The sequence below is a fragment of the Tamandua tetradactyla genome, chromosome X (assembly GCF_023851605.1).
Source record: "Tamandua tetradactyla isolate mTamTet1 chromosome X, mTamTet1.pri, whole genome shotgun sequence".
NCBI lineage: Eukaryota > Metazoa > Chordata > Mammalia > Pilosa > Myrmecophagidae > Tamandua > Tamandua tetradactyla.
The window spans coordinates 71,664,354-71,685,975 of record NC_135353.1 but is presented as its reverse complement, the minus strand read 5'-3'; the positions used below and the strand labels follow the sequence as shown (position 1 = coordinate 71,685,975).

The following is a 21,622-nucleotide window of genomic DNA, read 5'->3' as shown; positions in this document are numbered from 1 at the left end:
CCTCTCCAGCACTAGCAGTTTTCTGTTATTCTTAACAGTGGCCATTCAAGTAGGTGTGAAATGATATTTCATGGTGGTTTTGATTTGCATTTCCCTAATAGCTAATGGTGTTGAGCATTTTTTCATGTGCTTTTTAGTCATTTTTATTTCCTCTTTGGAGAAATGATTATTCCAGGCTTTTGCCCATTTCTAATTGGATTGTTTGTCTTTTTATTCTTGAGTTATAAGACTTCTTTTTATGATCTGAATATTAAACCCTTATCAGATATGTGGTATCCAAATATTTTCTCCCATTGAGTAGGTTGTCTTTACATTTTCTTGTCCTTTGATGCACACAAATTTTTTTAAAAACTGCAACGGTATATTTTATTTAAGCCAATTTATGCAAAAGATCATTATTTAGTTATATAATTATATTAATTTCCTGTTTGCTGCTGTAACAAATGACCACAAACATTGTGGTTTAATTTATCTGTAGATCAAAAGTCTTACTTAGGTCTCACTGAACTGAAATGAAGCTGTTGGCAAGATTGCATTTCATTCTGGAGACTCTAGGGAAGAATCCATTTCCTTGCCTTTTCCAGCTTCTACAGGCTGCTGGCATTCCTTCTTTCTTCTTCAAAGCTAGTAAAACCTAGTTAAATCCTATTCACATAACCATCCCTCTGCCTCTCTTCTGTCTCCCTCTACCACTTACAAGGTGGTAGAGGGAGACAAGATTATATTGAACCCCCCAGATTGTCCAAAATAATCTCCCCATCTCGCAGTTTAGCAACCTTATTTCCCCTTTGCCAATTAACGTAATTTATGTAACATAAATTAATGGACTTTAGAACTGGGATTAGAACATGGACATCGTCAGTGGACCATTATTCTGCATACCACAATAATCAACATAAAAATATTGAGATGTTTTACTTCTTTTCTTTTTACTAAGCCTTAAAATTTAATGTATTTTACACTTATAGCACATCTCAATTTGAGAACACAAGTTTTTTATTTTGAGGAGTTCCCATTTATCTATTTTGTTGTTGTTGTTGCTTGGGGGCTTTGGGTGTTAAAGTCTTAGAAACCATTGCTTAATACAAGAGCTTGAAGATGCTTCCCTAAATTTTCTTCTAGGAGTGCTATGGTCCTGGTTCTTATATTTAGGACCCTGATCCAGTTTGAGTTAATTTTGCATATGGTGTGACATAGGGTCCTCTTTCATTCTTTTGCATATGGATATCCAGTTCTCCCAGCACAATTACTGAAGAGACTATCCTTTTCTGGTTGAGTGGTCTTGGCAGACATGTCTAAATCAATTGGTCGTATATGTGAGGGTTTATTTATAAATTCTAAATTCATTTCCATTGCTCATTTATCTATCCTTAAGTTGCTACCATGCTGCTTCATTAAGAAAGAATGTTGGATTTTCCCAAATGCCTTTTCTGCATCAATCGAGATGATCATGTTGTTTTTCCCATTTGATTTATTAATGTGGTATTTTGCATTAATTGATTCTTTTGTGTTGAACCACCCTTGCATAATTGGGATAAAACCCACTTGATCATGGTGTATAATTTTAAAATGCTGGTGGACTCGGTTTGCAAGTATTCTGTTGAAGATTTTTGCATCTATATTCATTAAAGTGATTGCTCTGTAATTTTCTTTTCTTCTGGTATCTTTGGCTTTGCTATTAGGGTGATGTTGGATTCATAGAATGAGTTAGGTAGCCTTCCCTCCTCTTCAATTTTTTGGAAGAGTTTGAGCAGGATTGGTATTAATTCTTATTGGAATTCTTGATAGAATTCACTAATGAAGCCATCTTGTTCTGGGCTTTTCTTTGTTGGGAGAAAAACAATCAGTTTTGGTGACTGATTCAATCTCTTTACTTGTAACTGGTTTTTGGAGGTCTTCTACATCTTCTAGAGTCAGTGTAGGTTGTTTGTGTGTTCTAGGAATTTTTCCATTTCATCTAAGTTTTCTAATTTGTTGGTATACAGTTGTTCATAGTATCCTCTCATGATCTTTTTTATTTCTGTGGGTTCAGTAGTAAAGTCTTCCCTTTTCTGATTTTATTTATTTGCATCCTCTCTCTTTTATCTTTGTCACTATAGCTAAGGGTCTGTCACTTTTATTGATCTTTTCAAGGAAACAACTTTTGATTTTGTTAATTTTCTGTAGTTTTTATTGTCAATTTCATTTATTTCTGCTCTAATCTTTGTTATGTATTCCTTCTGCTTGCTTTAGGATTAGTTTGCGGTTCCTTTTCTAGTTACTCCAGATATATAGTAAGATCTTTGAATTTAGCTCTTTCCTTTTTTTGAGTAATAATTATGTGTATTTGTTTTATTCAGAATTTGTAATGTACTGAGATACCAAAGTATTTCTAATGATGGTTGAATTTAACAAAAGCTTTTAAACCTCATCTTAAACATCCACTGATCCATCTCATTCAATGACAGTATCATATCAAATGTTAAAAGGAACATAAAAACAAACAAGCACACAATTGTGCAGTTTTCATAACAGTCTATTTCATTATTGGTGGGTAGAGCATTTAACAAATATATTTAAATAGCATATAGGTGACTGCACAACGAAGCATTGGTAACTAGATAATCAATTAGACTAGAAACAGGCTAACAAGTAACTGTCAAAATATTAAAAATACAGCTTTTGTTTAGATCATCCTTTGTTCACCTTCTTGGGGGAAAAATCTACTGGTCACAATGGAAATATATTAAGGCCAAGAGGTTTCTTCAACTGGATTAAGCCTCCAACTCCAGGGCAAGCCCAAATTTGTGGCTTCCAGCGTTAATGCTCTTCCCATCTACCAGAGCGGACAGTGTAAGCTTCACACCAGGCCTCAGAGTCTGAGTGTAGCCCACCCCAATTAAACTAGGGTTGTTGACGTTTGCAGAAATACAAGCAGTGGGATCCAATTGATATTTAGCTGCAATGCCAAAATGAGTGCAGTTGGTACCCGATATCCAAGCAAGGCTTACTGAAGTTTCAAGATCTTCACATACTTTTTGATAAACTGATACTCCAAATTCTGATCCATTGTTGATATTAATGTGTAGTTGGAAGACTCCAGTCCTGTAGCCTACTGCAAAGTTATTCCTTGTCAGCTTTGATTTGGCACTGTCGAAGGTCATCTGGTAACCAACAAGCCAGCCCTCATAACCAAAGATGGCTGAACCATGGATTGCAGGTGCAGCAAAATCAAAATCAACATCACAACCAAGGTTTATATACTCCCTCTTGTAAGAAGATCTGATTTTACCACTTTTCTTTCCCGTATTTGGTGAGAAGGCGGTATCAAATGTCAGTTTCAAACCTTGACAAATTTGATCTTCGATTGTGATTTCTGTTCCCAGAGTGTTATCAGTGTTCCATTTGTCTGTGAAAGTGAGACCATACACCATTTTTATTTGTCCCCAGGGTCCTAGTAACTTTACCAGTGTCTGTGTTAGATGAACCAGATGTTGAGAATTCCACGCCACTGCATGACTTTGTTTTCACATCCAGTTTCACCAGGCCAAAGCCAAATCCTTTGTTGTAAATATCTCTGGCAACTGTGTCAAGGTCCACATATGATGGCAGGATACATATTGGCCCCACGCAGCTCCGCCTATAGGTCGCCATATCTGAGGCCAAGGGAAGGGGAGATCTAGTTGTCTCCTGACAAGGGTCACCACAGCCACTCCACATGTCACTGAAGTTGCTAGGCTGGTTCAAGGTATAGCTGCAGCTGCTGCAGCTGGAGGGCAAAGTGCCCTTTCTTCTTCTTTTTTTCATTTTCTTACTGTGAAATGTAACATATTTCACATATGTACAAAAAAGCATTAAATTTCCAAGTACATTTTAACAAGTAGTTTATAGAACACATTTTAAAGTTTGGTATGAGTTACATTTCCACAATTTTTCATTTTCTCTTCTAGCTGTTACAGGACACTGGAGACCAACAGAAATATCAATATAATGATTCAGCAGTCATACTTATTTGTTAAATTTTATCTTCTCTGTTATACTCCTCATTCTCTTTAAATACCATATATACATAAAAGCAATAAATTTCAAAGTACATTGCAACGATTAGTCGTAGAGCAGATTTCAGAATTTGTTATAGGTTACAATTCCACAATTTTAGGTTTTCATTTCTAGCTGCTCTAAGGTACTGGAGGCTAAAGTAAATATCAGTATAATGATTCAGCACTCATACACATTTGTTAAACCCAACTTTCTCTGTATAACTCCACCATCACCTTTGATCTTTCTCCCACTCTTTAGGGTTATTTGGGCTATGGCCATTCTAAGCTTTTCATATTGGAAGGGGCTATCAATAATATGGGAGGGGGATGGAACTAGTTGATGTTCTGGAAAGGCCGGCCCTTCTGCATTTCAGGACTTTTCTGGTCCAGGGAACTGTCTGGAGGTTGTAAGTTTTAGAAAATTACTCTAGTACATGGAAACTTTGTGGAATCTTATATAATGCCCTAAATGTTCTTTAGGATTGTCAGGAGTAGTTTAGTTGGGGTTGACAAGTTATGATAGGCAGCAATGCTAACTGAAGCATACGTAGAAGTGACCTCCAGTGTAGCCTCTTGACTATATTTGAACTCTTGCAGCCACTGAAACCTTATTTGTTACACTTCTTTTCCCCATTTTTGTTAGGATGGCATTGTTGATCCCATGGTGCCAGGGCCAGGCTCATCCCTGGGAGTCATATTCTATGCTGTCAGAGAGACTTTCATTCTTGGATGTCATGTCCCATGAAGGGGGGAGGGCAATGGTTTCATTTACAGAGTTGGGCTTAGAGAGAAAGAGGCCATATCTGAGCAACAAAAGAGGTCCTCCAGAGGAGACTCTTAGGCATACCTATAGGAAGGCTAAACTTCTCCATTATATACATAAGCTTCACAAGAGCAAGCCTCAAGATCAAGGGCTTGGCCCATTGATCCTCTTTTTAAATGTTTATGTATTTAGGGCTATTAATTTCCCTCTCAGTAATTCCTTCGGTACATCTCATACATGTTGATATGTTGTGTTTTTATTTTCATTAGTCTTAAGATATTTACTGATTTCCCTTGCAATTTCTTATTTGACCCACTGATTGTTTAAGAGTGAGTTTAACTTCCGTATTCTTATGACTTTTCCAGTTCTCTGCCTGTTATTGATTTCAAGCTTCATTTCATTGTGATCAGAGAAAGTCCTTTCTATAATTTTAACCATTTTAAATTTATTAAGATTTGCTTTGTGATCCAACATGTGGTCTATTCTGAACTATGATCCATGTACACTTGAGAAGAATTTGTATCCTGCTCTTTTGGGGTGCAGTGTTCTGTATATGTCTGTTAAGTCTAGTTCATTAATCATATTATTCAAGTTCTCTGTTTCCATATTGATCCTCTATATAGATGATCTGTGTATTGATAAGTATGGTGCCATCAATACCAAACTTCAATATTTTGAACTATTTTTGTAAAGACATCTATTTTTCCCTTCAGTTTTACCATGCTTGCCTGATGTATTTTGGGGTACCATTTGTGATTAGGTGCATAAATATTTATGATAGTTATTTCTTCTTGGTGGATTGACTCTTTTATTAACAGTATCTTTCTTTGCCTCTTATCAAGTTTTGCATTTAAAGTCTATTTTGTCCAATATTAGTTTATCTACCCCATTTTTTTTTGGTTACTGTTTACATGGAATATATTTTTCCATACATCACTTTCAACCTATTTGTGTCTTTGAGACTAAGGCAAGGCTCTTGTAAATACCACATAGTTGGATCATACTTTTTTACCCATTGTGCCAATCTGCATCCTTTGACTGGAAAGTTTAATCCATTAACATTCAGTGTTATTATTATAAAAGCAGTACTTACTTCAGACATATTGTCGTTTGGTTTTTTTTTTTATACATGGGCAGGCACTGGGAATCGAACCTGGGTCCTCTGGCATTCCAGGCAAGCATTCTTGCCTGTTGAGCCACCGAGGCCCGCCCTGCCCTTTGGTTTTTATGTCATATTTTTTTTGTCTCTTTTTACTCTTTCAGTTACCCTTACTGATAATGTTTATTTCCTCACTCTATTCCAAGCCACTCCCTCCTGTATTTTCCACTCAGCCTGCAGAACTCCCTACAGTATTTCTTGCATGGCAGGTCTCGTATTGGTGATCTCTCTCAGTTTCTGCTTATCTGTAAATATTTTAAACACTCCTTCATTTTTAAGCCAGTTTTGCTAGATAAAGAATTTTTGGCTGGCTTGTAATTTTTTTTGCTGATGTCTAGGTGTCTAGACATCAGCAAAAAAAAAGGTGATTTACTTTTAAGACAGGGCTAGGAACTCATGAAGCAGATGCAGACTAGCTCCAATATGCCCTAGGTTAGGATCACGAAGGACACAAAAAGCCTCTGATAGCTCCCCAGTGTTGCATTTCCTGGCCTGCCCAACAAACAGTGCCCTTCATCAAACTGTTCTCCACAGGCTCATGGAGGCACTGTGTATATAAATGCCCTCTGCGTCCACTCTTGTCAGAGTTGGGGATGAAAAAATGGCTGCCACTGCCTTTGTCCCATCTGAAAGCTCAGAGCCGGGACCCAGTGATCCTAATTTGCTAATCAAGAGCCATGATCAGTGCTTGGTCTTTCATACTCCTGTTCTAGGGGAAGAGCATTTTTCTTTTTTTTTTTTTTACATGGGCAGGCACCAGGAAACGAACCTGGGTCCTCTGGCATGGCAGGCAAGCGTCCTTCCTGCTGAGCCACGGTGGCCTGGCCGGGAAAAGCATTTTTATGTCCCTTTTGACAGCAACAGGCAGCCTGGGACTCTATCCCAAACTGGTCCACCATAAGTGTGGGGGATGGGCACCAGCAGCCATTGTGCAGAGAGTTAGTTTCTTCTTCTTGCTCCTCCCTGGGTGCTGTACAGTGTTCTTCTGGCTTCCAGAGCCACAGAATAGTTGTTTCACACAGTCCCTAACTGTTTAATAGGTGCCTTGGTGGAAGAAGTAAGTCCTGGTGCTCTGTAGTCCACCATCTTTCCTGAAAGTCCCTCTCCCTCATTTTTGAAAAAAAGTTGACAGATAGAAAATTCTTGGTTGGTGATTTTTTGCTTTCAGCACATTAAATGTATCATCCTACTGCTTTGCTACCTCCATGGTTGCCAATGAGAAATTGGCACATAATCTTATCGAGGCTCTCTTGTACATAACACATTGCCTCTCTCTTGTGGTTTTCAGAACTCTCTCTGTCATTTGACAGCTTGTTTATAATATGCCATGGTGTGAATCTGTTTTGTTTGATCCTGTTTGGAGATTGTTGAGCACCTTGGATTTGTACATTCATGTCTTTTGTTAAATCTGGAAAGTTTTCAGCCATTATTTCTTTTCATATTATTTCTGTCCCTTTGTCTCTTTCTTCTCCTTCTGGACTCCCAAAATTTGTATATAGACACACTTGATGTTGTTCCATAGGTTCCTCATGTTCTGTTTTGTTTTCTTCATCCTTTCTTTCTGCTCCTCAGACTGAATGATTTCAATTGTGTTATCTTCAAGTTCTCTAATTTTTTTTCTTCTGTCAGCTTCAATCTACTGTTGAACTCCTCTAAGGAACATTGGATTTCTGTTATTGTGGTCTCCAGCTCTGCTTAGTTCCTTTTCATAATTTCCAGCTCTCCGTTGATAATCTCTTTCTGTTTATCTATTGTTTTCCTTATTTCTTTTAGTTCTTTGACCATGTTTTCCATTACTTCTATGACTATATTTAGGACAATTTTTAAAAAGTGTTTGTCTGGTACATCCAAGGTGTAGTCCTCCTCATTGATGGCTTCTAATGATTTAATCATCTCCTTTGCCTGGGCCATTCTTCCGTTTCTTCATATGTTTTGTGACCTTTTGTTGAAAACTGGACATTTTGATATTTTAAGGTGTTATTTCTTGAATTTAAATTCTGAGGTCTCTCCTCCTCAAGCTCATATCCAGCTAATGTTAGACTGTTTTCCTTGTTTGCCAGTGGCTTACAAAAAAAAAAAAATTAAACACCATTCTCAGTTCTTGGAGATTGACATATGCAACTGCTCTCTTTCAGGGTTTATCCATACAATCACTTTAGAGAATAGCTCCAGGTCAAAGTGTAAGGGCCTCTCTGATACCTTGTGAGCATAGACTTGTCTTGGGCATGAGTGTATGGACCTTTCAATTATGAAATAAACAGAATATACAAATTTATAAAGGCAGAAAGTAGAATACAGGTTATCAGGGAGTGAGAAGAATGGGGAGTAAATATTTAATTGTTATGGAATTTCTGCTTGGGGTGACGGAACAGTTTTGGAGATGGATAATGGTGCTGGAGGCATGACTTTGTGAACGTGATTAACACCACTGGATTGTATACTTGAAAGGGATTAAAAGGGAAATTATAGGTTGTATGTAAGTTATCACAAAAAACATAGAACTATACAACATAGGAGTGAACACAATGCAAACAGTAGGATAAAATTAGTAACATAATTATAACAATGCCATTTCCTCAATTGTAACAGAGTTACTGCACCAATGTAAAACATTAGAAATAAGGAAAACTTTATCTGGGAAAGGGGGGTATACAGGGACTTTTTACATTCTGCAGGATTTTTCTGTAAACCTACAACTGCTCTATTTTTTTATAATTGCTTGTTTTGATACACACATGTGCTACACTTTATTGTAGTTTGATTATCAGTCATTTTCTTTATGGTTTGTACTGTTTTCATCTTGCTTTAGAAAGATGAAAAGTTTTCCTATCCCAAGGTAACAAAGTTAATTCCTATATTAACTTCTTTTTTAAAATGAAATTTTATTAAGATATATTCACACACCAAATAATTCATCTCAAGTACACAAGCACTCACAATATTACCATGTAGTCATGCATTCATCATCAGAATCAATTTTAGAACTTTTTCACTTTTCCAATAAAATAAAAATGAGAAAGAAACCCAACACATCCCATAGCCCTTACCCCCATTATTTATTTATTTAGTTGTTTATATTACTATTTTTATTGAGAAATCTTCACACACATACAATCCATACATGGTGTACAATCAATGGTCATCACATAGTTGTGCATTCATCACCATGATCATTTTTAGAATATTTGCATCACTCCAGACAAAGAAATAAAAAAGAAAAAACTCATACATTCCATACCCCTTACCCTTCCCTCTCATTGACCACTAGTATTTAAAACTACGCATTTTTTTTACCCTTTATCCCCCCCTATTATTTATTTATTTATTTATTATCATTATTTTTTTTACTCATCTGTTCATACTCTGGATAAAAGGAACATCAGAAACAAGGTTTACATAATCCCGCAGCCACAGTGTAAAAGCTTTATCATTGTACAATCATCTTCAAGAATCAAGGCTACTGGAACACAGCTCAACAGTTTCAGTTCTTTTCCCCCAGCAACTCCAATATACCATAAACTAAAAAGGGATATCTGTATAATGCATAAGAATAACCTTCAGGATAACCTCTCAACTGCATGTGAAATCTCTCAGCCACTGAGACTTTATTTTTTTGTCACTTCTCTCTTTCCCCTTTAGGTCAGGAAGGCTTTCTCAATCCCCTGATGCTGGATCCCAGATCATCCCAGGAGTCATGTCCCACATTTCCAGGGAGCTTTACACCCTTGGGAGTTGTATTAATTAGGGTTCTCTAGAGAAACAGAATCAACAGGAAACGCTCACAAATATAAAACTTATAAAAGTGTCTCATATAGCCATGGGAATGCATAGTCCAAAATCCGCAGGGCAGGCTGTGAAGCTGACCATTCTGATGGAGGGTCTGGATAAACTCCACAGGAGAGGCTTGCCAGCTGAAGCAGGAAGAGAGCCTATCTCCTCTGAATCCTCCTTAAAAGGCCCCCAGTGATTAGATTAAGCATCACTCTTGCAGAAGACACTCCCCTTGGTGGACCACAAATGAAATCAGCTGTGGGTACAGCAGCTGCAATCATGATTTAATTCTATGAAATGTCCTTATTGCGACAGACAAGCCAGCACTTGCCCAATCAGACAAACAGGTACCACCACTTTGCCGAGTTGACACATGAACCTGACTATGACAGTCCACCATTGTCAACTTGACAGCTATACATATCACCTTAAACTATACCTAATTTCTAAATAAAAAGCAATAAAACACACATTTTTTTCTTTCATCTAGCATTAAATCTCTCCAGAAAAGGGTGCAGGTCCTTTGGTAATATTCATTCTTAAACTTGATATCTTACAACATGAACAAAACAGCATTACAATCCTCATTTCTGTAACTGATCACATGGTCGTAGTTTACTCCGAGGGCAGAGGATGAGTCTCCCATCTCATTGCAGTGGATAAGTTGTGCTGCCTCAGGCCTTTGAGAAGGTACAGCATGCTCCTTGGGGGACTGGGGAGAGCCTGGCTGCCACCACATGGAGGGGTTGAGTGTGTGCCCTGGAAATGGCAGAGAGCCCAGAGGTGGCCCCGATGCCTGGAGAGAGCGGAGCTGAGAAAAAGGTGGTCTCTTCATTGTTCCTTGAGGTTGATTTGGAAAGAGGAGGGCCACTGCATAGGCCCTTGAAAAGGGTGACTGCCACTCTCTAAAGCCGAAGGATAAATGACTTTCAGACTCTGAAATCCAATGGCATTTGCCCTGCAGGTTTTCCTTCCACTTTCTCCCTATGGATCCTGTGGTTGTTCCTCCTTTGTATATTGGCACCAGATAACTTGTTTTGAGATTCATAGGTCCACAGCAAATGGAAGAGAATTTTTTGTACCTTAATATTGTTTAAGGTAATGCGTGTAGTTGCCAGGTTGACAAGGTGTGGACATGTGTTGTTAGATTCAGTTGTCAACTTAGCCAGGTGAAGGTACCTAGTTCTGTTGCTGTGGATATGAGCCAGTGGTATGTGAACTTCATCTGTTGTTCATTACATCTGCAGTTGGCTAAGAGGCGAGTCTGCTGTAATGAATGATGTTTGATTTAGTTGATTGGTGCTTAAATGAGAAAGCTCAATGTAGCACAGCCCAAGCAGCTCAGCATACCTCATCTCAGCACTCACAGCTCAGCCCAGGCCTTTGGAGATGCAAAAAAAAATCACCCCAGGGAAAGTTGTTGGAACCCAGAGGCCCGGAGAGAAGGCCAGCAGAGATCACCCTGTGCCTTCCCATGTAAGAAAGAACCTCAGTTGAAAGTGGCTTTCCTCTGAAAAACTAATGAAATCCCCTTTTATTGAAAGCCAATCCATCTCTGGAGGTTGCATTCCGGCAGCTAGCAAACTAGAACAGGAGTCATGTCCCACATAAGAGAGAGGGCAGTGAGTTCACCTGCTGTGTTGGCATAAAGGAAAGCCTACATCTGAGTAACATAAGAAGTTCTTTGGGGGTGGCTCTAGGCATAATTATAAGCAGGCTTAACTTCACTACAGGAATAAGTTTCATAGGGGTGAACTTCAAGATTGAGGGCTCAGCTTATTGAATTGTTCATCCTCACTGCTTGTGAGAACATCAGGAATTCCTCAGATAGGGGAGTTTAATATTTCCTTCTTCTCCCCACTCCCACAAGGGGACTTTGTAAGTACTTTTTTATTCTCTGCCTAAATTACTCTGGGATATATTGGAGCATAACACTAACCTCTATGAATGAACAAGATTTCATGCCTACTCAAGATTCCATGTGATTACAGTGTTTGAGTAAACTGACCATACAGGTTAAATTAGATAATGTGCTACCCAAAATATAAATTTTGCATGAAATAAATATCTCTTACTTTAGTAAGAGAAGCTGAAGTTTTAAAATATGGGCTATATCCTCCTTTACGTTGTATTCTGATTTACCTTAGTTCTATCCATATCAGTTTCATTCATAGCTCTAGTGGAAGTCTGATAACTTTTTCAACTTGCTGTATGGGGTAATGTTGACTTTGATAGCTTCAGAGCTCTAACTCTAAGTTGTCACATAAACACCCAAAGTTTCATGGACCAACTAGGTTATACACAAATAACTCATTATTTCAGAATTTAGAAATAACCGTTACAATTTCAGAATAGTTGTGATTGCTATAACAGCTTACAGTCCAGGACCCTTAACAATAGGTACAACCTAATAAGCCATGGTCTCAACTTCAAGTCTCTGAGTTTGAATATCATAGTCCATATGAGTGAGGCATGATAATATTTGTCTTTTTGTTTCTGACATTTCATTCAACATACTATCCTCACTTCAAGGTTCATTCACCTAGTTGCATGTCCTACAACTTCATTACTTCTTGCAGGCTCTCAGTAGTCCACTGTATATGAACACCACAGATCCCCCCTTCCATTCACCAGTGGTTGTACCCTTAGGCCAACTCCATCCATTGGGAATCAAGAACACTCCTGCCATAAACACCAGTGTGCAAATGTCCATTTGTGTCCCCACACTCAGTTCCTTCAAGTATATGCCTAGCAACGGGGTTGTAGAATCATATGGCAACCCACCCCTGGCCTCCTGTGGAACCACCACACTACCCTCCAGAGGGGCTGCACATCTCAGCTTCTTTACCAATAGTGAATAGGTACATCTCTTTCCCCACATTTTCTCAAGCATTTGTTTCTCTCTGCTCATTTTTAAACAGTTTTATTCACATATCATACAATCAAACCTAAGTTAAAAATCAACTGTTCCTGGTATAATCACATAGCCACTTATTGGCTACTACAATCTATATGAAAACATTTCTTTTTCTTTGCAAAGAATTGCTACACCTCCCCAATATCCCCCTTTGTTGACATTTAGTTTTGGCATAGTGACTTTGTTACATTCAGTGGAAGCATATTGCAATGTTACTGTTGACTATAGACCCTAGCTTTGTAGTGAATGTATTTTTTCCTGTTTTCCATTCCATTTTCAACACCTTGCAATGTTGACATTAATTCATTATCCCTTATGCATAAAAATTACTGTTGTGCATTTCATTACCATCACTGTCCACTCTAGGCATTCCTAAGTTATACCGCCTCAGTTTTTATCCTCCATCTTTCCTTCTGTGGTCGTACATGCCTTCTCAATCATACTCTCATTCAGTTTCATTTACTGTACTTATATTATTGTGCATAATATATATATTATATTATATATTATAATATATAATATCAGATAGTATTTTGCTATCTACTTCTCAATTTTTACAATCAGTCTTGTTTCACATTGTTTTTTTTTGTTATTGCTGTTGATTTGTAGAATTTCTTTATATATTCTGGGTACTAAAACCTTGTCTGATATGTGGTTTCCAAATATTGTCTCCCATTGTGTAGGCTGCTTTTTTACTTTCCTGACAAAGTTCTTTGATGCACAAAAGTGTTTAATTTTGAGGAGATCTTATTTATCTATTTATTCTTTTTTATTGTCTAATTGCTCTGGCTAGAACTTCTGGCACAGTGTTGAATAGCAATGGTGGACAATGGAACATCCTTGCCTTATTCTGGATCTTAGAGGGAAAGCTTTTTCTCTTTTACCATTTGTTCTAGTTTGCTAGCTGTTGGAATGTAATATACCAGAAACAGAATGGCTTTTAAAAAGGGAATTTAATAAGTTGCTAGTTTACAGTTCTAAGGCCGAGAAAATGTCCCTATTAAAACAAGTCTATAGAAATGTCCAATCTCAGGCATCCAGGGAGAAATACTTTGGTTCAAGAAGGCCGATGAAGTTCAGGATTTCTCTCCCAAGTGGAAGGGCACATTGAGAACACAGTCAGAGTTTCTCTCTCATCTGGAAAGGCACATGATGAACACGGTCAGGGGTCTTCTCTCATCTGGAAGGGCATATGGTGAGCACGGCATCATCTGCTAGTTTCTTCTCCTGGCTTCCTGTTTCATGAAGCTCCCTGGGAGGCATGTTCCTTCTTCATCTCCAAAGGTCACTGGCAGGTGGACTCTGCTTCTTGTGGCTATGTCATTCTGCTCTGCTCTCTTTGAATCACTCTTTCTCCAAAATGTTTCCTCTTTTATAGGACTTCAGAAACTAATCAAGACCCACCCAAATGGGTGGAGACACATCGTCACCGAATCCAACTTAACAACCATTCTTGATTAAATCACATCTCCAGGGAGATGATCTGATTGCAGTTTCAAGCATACAGTATTGAATAGGAATTGTTCTACCTTTATGAAATGGGATTTAGATTAAAATATGGCTTTTCTAGGGGACATACATCCTTTCAAAACAGCACAGCATTGAGGATGATGTTAGCTGTAGGTTTTTCATATATTCCCTTTATATTGTTGAGGGCATTCCCTTCTATTCCTATCCTTTGAAGTGTTTTCATCAAAAGAAGGTGTTGAATTTTGTCAAATGCCTTTTTTGCATCAATTGAGATCATCATGAGGCTTTTCTGCATTCTTTTTTTGATACGTTGCATTACATTGATTTTCTTGCGTTGAACCAGCCTAACTTAACTGGAATAAATCACACTTGGTCATTGTATATATGTATTTTAATGTGCTGCTGGATTCAGTTTGCAAGCATTTTGTTGAGGATTTTTGCATCTATATTCATAAGAGAGATTGGTTTGTAATTTTCTTTTCTTGTAATATCTTTGATTGGCTTGTTATTAGGTTGGTTTTGGCTTCATATAGTGAATTAGGTGGGTTTTCTTTCTCTACAATTTTTTTGAAAAGTTTGAGCAGAATTGGTACTAATTCTTTCTTAAATGCATGGCAGAATTCAAATGTGGAACCATTCCGTCTTGTACTTTTCTCTTTTAGTGCTTTTTGATGACTTATTCAATCTTCTTATTTGTGATTGGTTTGTTGAGGTCATCTATTTCTTTTGTTTGTTTGTTTGTCTATTTATTGTACATGTTTTATTAAAAGAGTACATATATTTACAGCACCTGCAGAAAGAGTCCATTCCCAGGTGCTCTCACACACATTCAGAGACACCCATACAGACATCCACCATGTCCCCATGCACCCACACCCTTGAGATGTGAGGGTCAGACACTTTAAATCAGGCAGCTGTAGAGGGCTAGAGCTGTTGATTTGTTTTCTTTTCTTTTTTTAAGAAGAGGAAAGCATGGGAGAATGCGTTTGGCCATTACAATGCTAATTGAGTTTGTGCATATTAACATAATGGCAGTAACACTGAATATTCCTTTTACATTCTGTAGATAGAGAATAACATCAAGATTTTGCGGTCAATAGAGCATTCCAACTTTGGTCTCAATGCTGCTTGTAGTGACTTCTAGATTCATGTAGGGGCTTTCCATAAAAATAATTCAAGTCTATGTAAGTGAAATAAGGCACAATTAATATTGATTTGATTTAGGGAAGGGGAAGAGTTTCTGGTTTCAAATGATATTACAGTTGGGGAATTCGCTTTGACTTAAATCCACTTGAAATCCTTTCTCCTAATTTCCAAAGATTTCTTAGAAATAAAGGTTTGTTTCCTTTTCCTTTTCCCTGTCAAAAGTCAAAGAGAAAAGTTTTGGAATTCACATTTTAATGTTTCAGTGACCTATTAACTACTCAAATTGATGCGCAATACCCCCTTCCCCTTGTCCTGGTCTTCTCCCTCCTCATAGCTAAAACAAAAACAGAGCAAGTGAAATCAGAGTCCCTTACTGTTTTTTGAGGAGATTTGTACACTTGAAGAGTATCAAGTAAATATCTGGTAGTTTTTGATTATAAGAAAAAAAGAGGAGAGAGAGAAGGGTTGGGGGAGGTGAGAGAGAGGGAGAGTGGGGGGGGGAAGAGTGGGGTGGGAGGGAGGGAAGGAGAAAGACATCTTGTGGCTTTTTCTTTTTAAAATACCCCTGTCTCCTTTTTTTTTCTTTTCAGGATTATGAAGCCCCACAAGACATTACAAACAACTGCAACAAATGCATTTGGCAGCATAAATAGTGTCTAGTATTCAAATCTTTGTAGTGAGACTTATTTTTCTCATACACAATCTGTTGAGTGTTTTTCACAGCAGGTGAACTTTACCCAAAGATGTTGACCATACTGTGAAAGGGAGTAAGAATTGCAGTTCTGAAGGCCCCTGACTTTGGTTGTTTACACAGTTTAATTCCGTTTATTGAGATCATCGGTAGCTTTTTCATCTGTATATTCTGTCGGTTCTTCCCCTCGTTTTAGGAGTCTGCCTATATAGTCATATTTTTCTTTAAACTGCATTTCCCATTCTCGAACACCATCCATTTGTAGAGCATTCAAATCTGACAGATCATCATATTCATCTCTTACTGCATCTTTATCTAGGCAAAATATTGCCATTCCTCTGGAGGTATCTCTACCAGTAAATATTCCATATGGATCCGCCAGACCGTAGAACTTGCTGTCTTTGGTCACGTCGATGACTTTCCCATTGACCGCGAGCAGGATGAGTGGGGTGCGGGATCCGCCATACTCGCGCAGCTGCTCCAAGCTGAAGCCCCGCTTCTTCAGGCGAGGCAGAGAGGCAGCGGGATTCTCCTCGCCCGCCCCAGCCCTGGCGCCTAGTACCCACAGCCTGTAGGCCCCCAGCAGCACCAGCACCATCAGCGCCACGTTCATCAGCATCCCCCCGCCCTCGGTTAGAAGCGCAACATCGCGCCGCCGCTGCTGCAGCCACCCCTTTTGGCGCCGCCTGGGCTCTCACTGCTGCCATCGCTGCTGCTCTCACTGCCACTCCCCAGGGTGCATAGCTTCATGTTCCCGTCACCCGCCGCCATCACTGCCCGCCAGCACCTCGTCTATTTCTTATGGAGTCAATGTTGGTTATTCATGCCTCTAGGAAGTTGTTCATTTCATCTACATTGGCTTGTTTATTAGCATGAAGTAGCTCATAGCAACCTCTTATTACCTCTTTTATTTCTGCGGTGTCAGTGACTATGTTCCCTCTTCCACTTCTGATTTTATTTATTTACATCCTCTCTCATTTTGTTTTGTCAGCCTAGCTAAAGTTCTATCGATTTTATTGACTTTCTGTAAGAACCAATTTCTGTTTTTGTTGATTTTCCCTATTTTCATACTCTCAATTTCATTATTTCTGCTCTAATCTTTGTTATTTCTTTCCTTTTGTTTGCTTTGTGGTTAATTTGCTGTTTTTTCTCTAGTTTCTCCAGGTGAACAGTTAATTATTTTATTTTTACTCTTCTTTTTTAATATTGACATTGAGGGCAGTACATTTCTCTCTCAGCACTGCCTTTGCTGCATCCCATAAATTTTTATATATTGTGTTTTCATTTTCATTTTTATCTTGAGATATTTAGTGATTTCTCTTGTAATTTCTTCTTTGACCTATAGGTTGTTTAAGAATGTGTTGTTTTTGTCTTCAAATATTTGTGAATTTTCTGGCCTCTGCCTGTTATTGATTTCCAACTTCATTCTGTTATGATCCAAGGTAATGTTTTGTATAATTTCAATCTGTTTACATTTATGGAGACTTGCTTTATGACACAACATATGGTCAATCCATGAGAATGATCTATGAACACTTGAGAAAAGTATGTATCCTGCTGTTCTCGGGTGCAATGTTCTATAAATGTCTGTTATGTCTAAGTCATTTATTGTTTTGTTCAAAATCTCGTCTCCTTATTGATCCTCTGTCTAGATGTTCTATCCATTGATGAGAGTGGGGAATTGAAGTCTTCAACTATTATTATACAGGTATCTACTTCTCCCCTTAGTGTTGTCAGTTTCACCTCACGTATTGTGGAGTGCTCTGGCTCAGTGCATAAATAGTTATGATTGTTATGTCTTGTTGTTGAATTGTTTCTTTTATTAATATGTAGTGTCCTTCTTTGACTCTTTTAATTGCTTTACACTTGAAGTCTAATTTGTTGGATATTAGTACAGCTAACCCTGATTTTTTCTGGTTGTTGTTTGCATGAAATATCTTTTCCCAGCCTTTCATTTTCAACTTATTTCTGTCATTCAGTCTAAAGTGCATCTCTGTAGACAGCCTATAGTTGAATCTTGTTTTTCATGCCATTCTGACAGTCTGTTCTTTGGGTAGTTTAATCCATTAACATTTAATGTTACTGTAAAAGCAGTACTTTCTTCTATGGTTTTGTCTTTTGGATTTTATATGTCATATCTTATTTTTTTCACTTTTTACTTTTACTGAGAGTCTTCATTTCTACCAAACCCTAATATTTCTTGTAGAGCTGATCTCTTCATCACAAAATTCTCTCAGTGACAGATTGTATGAAAATATTTTAAACTCCCCTTCTTTTTTTTTTTTTTTTTTTTTGCATGGGCAGGCACCGGGAATCAAATCCGGGTCTTTGGCATGGCAGGCAGGAACTCTGCCTGTTGAGCCACTGTGGCCAGCCTTCCCCCTCATTTTTGAAAGATAGTTTTACTGCATATAGAAATCTTTGTGGGAAGTTTTTCTCTCTCAGAATCTTAAATATATCATACTACTGCCTTCTTGCCTCCATGGTTTCTGCTAAGAAATCCACATGTAATCTTATCAAGCTTCCCTTATGTGTGATGGATTGCTTTTCTCTTGCTGCTTCCAAATTTTTCTCTTTGTCTTTGACATTTGACAATCTGATTAGTAAGTGTCTTATAGTAGGTCCTTTGGATCTATTTTGTTTTGAGTATGCTGCACTTCTTGGATTTGTAATTTTATGTCTTTCATGAGAGATGGGAAATTTCCAGTGATTATTACCTCAGTTAGCCTTTCTGCTTATTTTCCCTTTTCTTTTCCTTCTGGGACACCCATAATACGGGTGTTCATGTGGTTCATTTCGTCATTTAATTTCCTGAGACCCTGCTCTTATTTTTCCATTCTTTTCCCCATTTTAAAAAAAAATTTTTATTAGTTAAAAAAAAAATTACAAGAAAGAAACGCAAACATTCCCAACTTCCCTATGTTTTGTGTGTAGGATTTCAGAAGTCCTGTTTTCTAGTTCACTAATCCTTTCTTAGGCCTCTTTAAAACTACTTTTGTATATCTTCATTGGTTTTTCATCTCTTCAATTGTGCCTTTAATTCCCGTAAGTTCTGCAACTTATTTTGAGGTCTTCTTTATGTTCACCCAATGTCTTCTTTATAACCTTCATTTCTTTTGCCATATCATCCCTCAACTCATTGATTTGATTTTTTTATTGGATTTTTGATGAGATTTTGCATGTCTTTTCGACCATGCTGAATTAGTTGCTGAACTCCTGTATCTCATTTGAAATGTTGGTTTGTTCCTTTGGGACATATTTTTGATTTTCCTAGTATGACTCATTATTTTTTACTAGCATCTGGGCCTTTGATTTCCTTAATTAGTTTATTCTGGTGGGGTCGTTTTCACTCTTTTAACTTTGGGGTGGATGGCTTTGTTCTCTCTCTGTTCTTTGGCATTCAGATTAGCTTATTCTAGACCTCTAGTATAGGTTCTGCTTAACTGATCAGAATTTTTCAGCTCTTGTTTTTCTGTTTCTTGCTCTGCATATATGGAGCCTTCTTTTGAGTTGGGTCTCCTCAGATATGATTGACCCCAGTCAGATTTTCCCAGGCCAGACAGGCTCACATTTCATGAGGAGAGTGGTCAGAATTAGGTTTCCCTGAGGGTGAGACCCAGCGGGTTGTCAGACTTTCCTATGAAGTCTCTACACACTGTTTTCCTATCTTGCCCAGCAGGTGGTGCTTGTCTGCCTGCAGCTTCCTACCAGATTAAAGTCATGTGGTGCCTTTAATTTCAGCAGCCTCTCCCTGCCAGTGTTGTGGTTGAGACTGAGGTTTAGGTAGAGGGTGGGCTTAGTTTGCTTCTGTTTCCCAGTCCCTGGTACCTGAATTCCCTGAAGGAGGGTCTCCACTTGAGTTGGGCCCTGGCCCCTTTTCTTTTTTTTTTCTTTAATTTCAAATGTTTTTAATGACAAACAACTTTTTTTAAAGGTGGTAGATGAGAAACAGACAATACTTGAAAATCTAATTTTTCCAGGAAAAGTATAGCATTGCCCCCCACCAGCCCACATGGAATTCAATTATAATAAATTTCCCTGTTGTATATGACATAAAATTGCTTTAAATAAGAGCAAAATGGAAGCAAGCATTTAGCTATGCACCCAACTCTATAGAACTAATTAACAAATAGTATTTTAACACTCACCCTATTGGATGCTAATATTACCTTGCTTATTAGATTTCTGAGAACACTACTTCGTAACTTATGTTTATACTATTACTTAACTAAATGAGGGCATATTTTAAAAACCTGAAAATTTTTTAAAGGAAAAAATAAGGCAAAGCTTCAATCATCTTCTATCTTTTCGAAACTGCAATTAGAGAAAAAAAGTATTATACTGTTTAAAACAGTTTTCATAATGTATTAAACATATATTTCAATTTTCCCTTAAATGAAAGATTGCAGAAGAAAAATACTTCATTCTTTGCAAATAGCCTCTCTTCTCCTAATCCTGGCAAGAATAATTACTGCCATTAATTTCAAGATTTTTGTTGTTGTTGTTCATTCCAATACCTTTTTCATGAAGTATATATGCTTTTTTTTGAAATATATATAAATGGAACTTAAAGGGAAAGCCTGATTTTGGAATGCAGCAATTCTAAATCATTTCACTAAGAAGCACCTTTTTGATATGCTGGTCTAAGCTTTTAATATAGAACCTAAACAGTACTTACTTCTGAAGTAGAATTTTCTCCAGTTTTATTAACTTCATACATAACAATACTATAGACATCAACCTGTGTTTTCTAGATTTCTGTAAGATTTCTAATAATTAAATAGTTTAGGTATGGCTCATTGTCAAGTTTGGGTGGACTGAGATTTCATGATAAATTGGCTACAGAAAGCTAACTAAATTCTTAATGACTGAATAATGGTTGGTATCTTGCTTGAATCAAATACATGTTTAAGCCATGTACCACCACATTCCCTGCTTACTGCTTAACATTCCTAAGTTTCTTTATTCTTCATAGTTTTCTAGTGAACAAATAATTAGTTTTCCTGAGTAAGATTATAAAAAAGTTAACCCTTCCACCAAAAGTATAAAGACAAATAAAATACAGACTCACAATACAAATTTTTTACATAGCATTACAAGTGCAGAGATAGTGACTGTTGCTCTTCATTATGATTGCCTGGCCCCTTTTCTTGAGGGAATTTTCCTTATTCACCTATTTACTTTGTCTCTCAGATGTGCTGTAATTCTTCCCTTTGCCTGGGGCAATGTTGAAGCCTGAGAGTGCTGGCAGTTCTAATGAGTTGTTAAGAAGTAAAAAACAAAAAAAAAGCCCTTTCAGATCTGGACGCCAGCTCCCTTGGTTTGGCAATCAAGAGCTGGAGTTGGTACATAGCCGTATGTGTCCCCAGGCTCTATGTGCTCCCCTCCCCCTTTTTGGGTAGGCCAACCCTTTTCTAGTATTTTGTGCTATCCAACTCAAAAAGCCTCTGTTTTTGTGCGTGTACATGTGTGTGTGAGCTCTGCCCCCTCTCTGCTAAGGTAAAAACTCCCAGTTCCTTTGTTACTTAATCCAGGTTTATCTGTGCTCAGGGCTTAATTAACCCATTGTTTGAATGTGTTAATTAATTCCACAGTTGGAGCTTGGTTGCACTAGCTCCTTGATACTAGTTTCCTTTCCCTTTGGGAAATCAGCCTGCCATGGCCATGGGGGAGGGGTGCTAGCCTC

The 21,622-nt window shown here is 37.8% G+C and overlaps 2 pseudogenes; both read right to left on the bottom strand.

The window, feature by feature from the left end:
- Window positions 1–2,746: 2,746 nt before the first annotated feature.
- Window positions 2,747–3,633, bottom strand: LOC143670335 (non-selective voltage-gated ion channel VDAC2 pseudogene; annotated as a pseudogene).
- Window positions 3,634–16,060: 12,427 nt separating this feature from the next.
- On the bottom strand, window positions 16,061–16,713 carry LOC143671366 (membrane-associated progesterone receptor component 2 pseudogene; annotated as a pseudogene).
- Window positions 16,714–21,622: the final 4,909 nt, after the last annotated feature.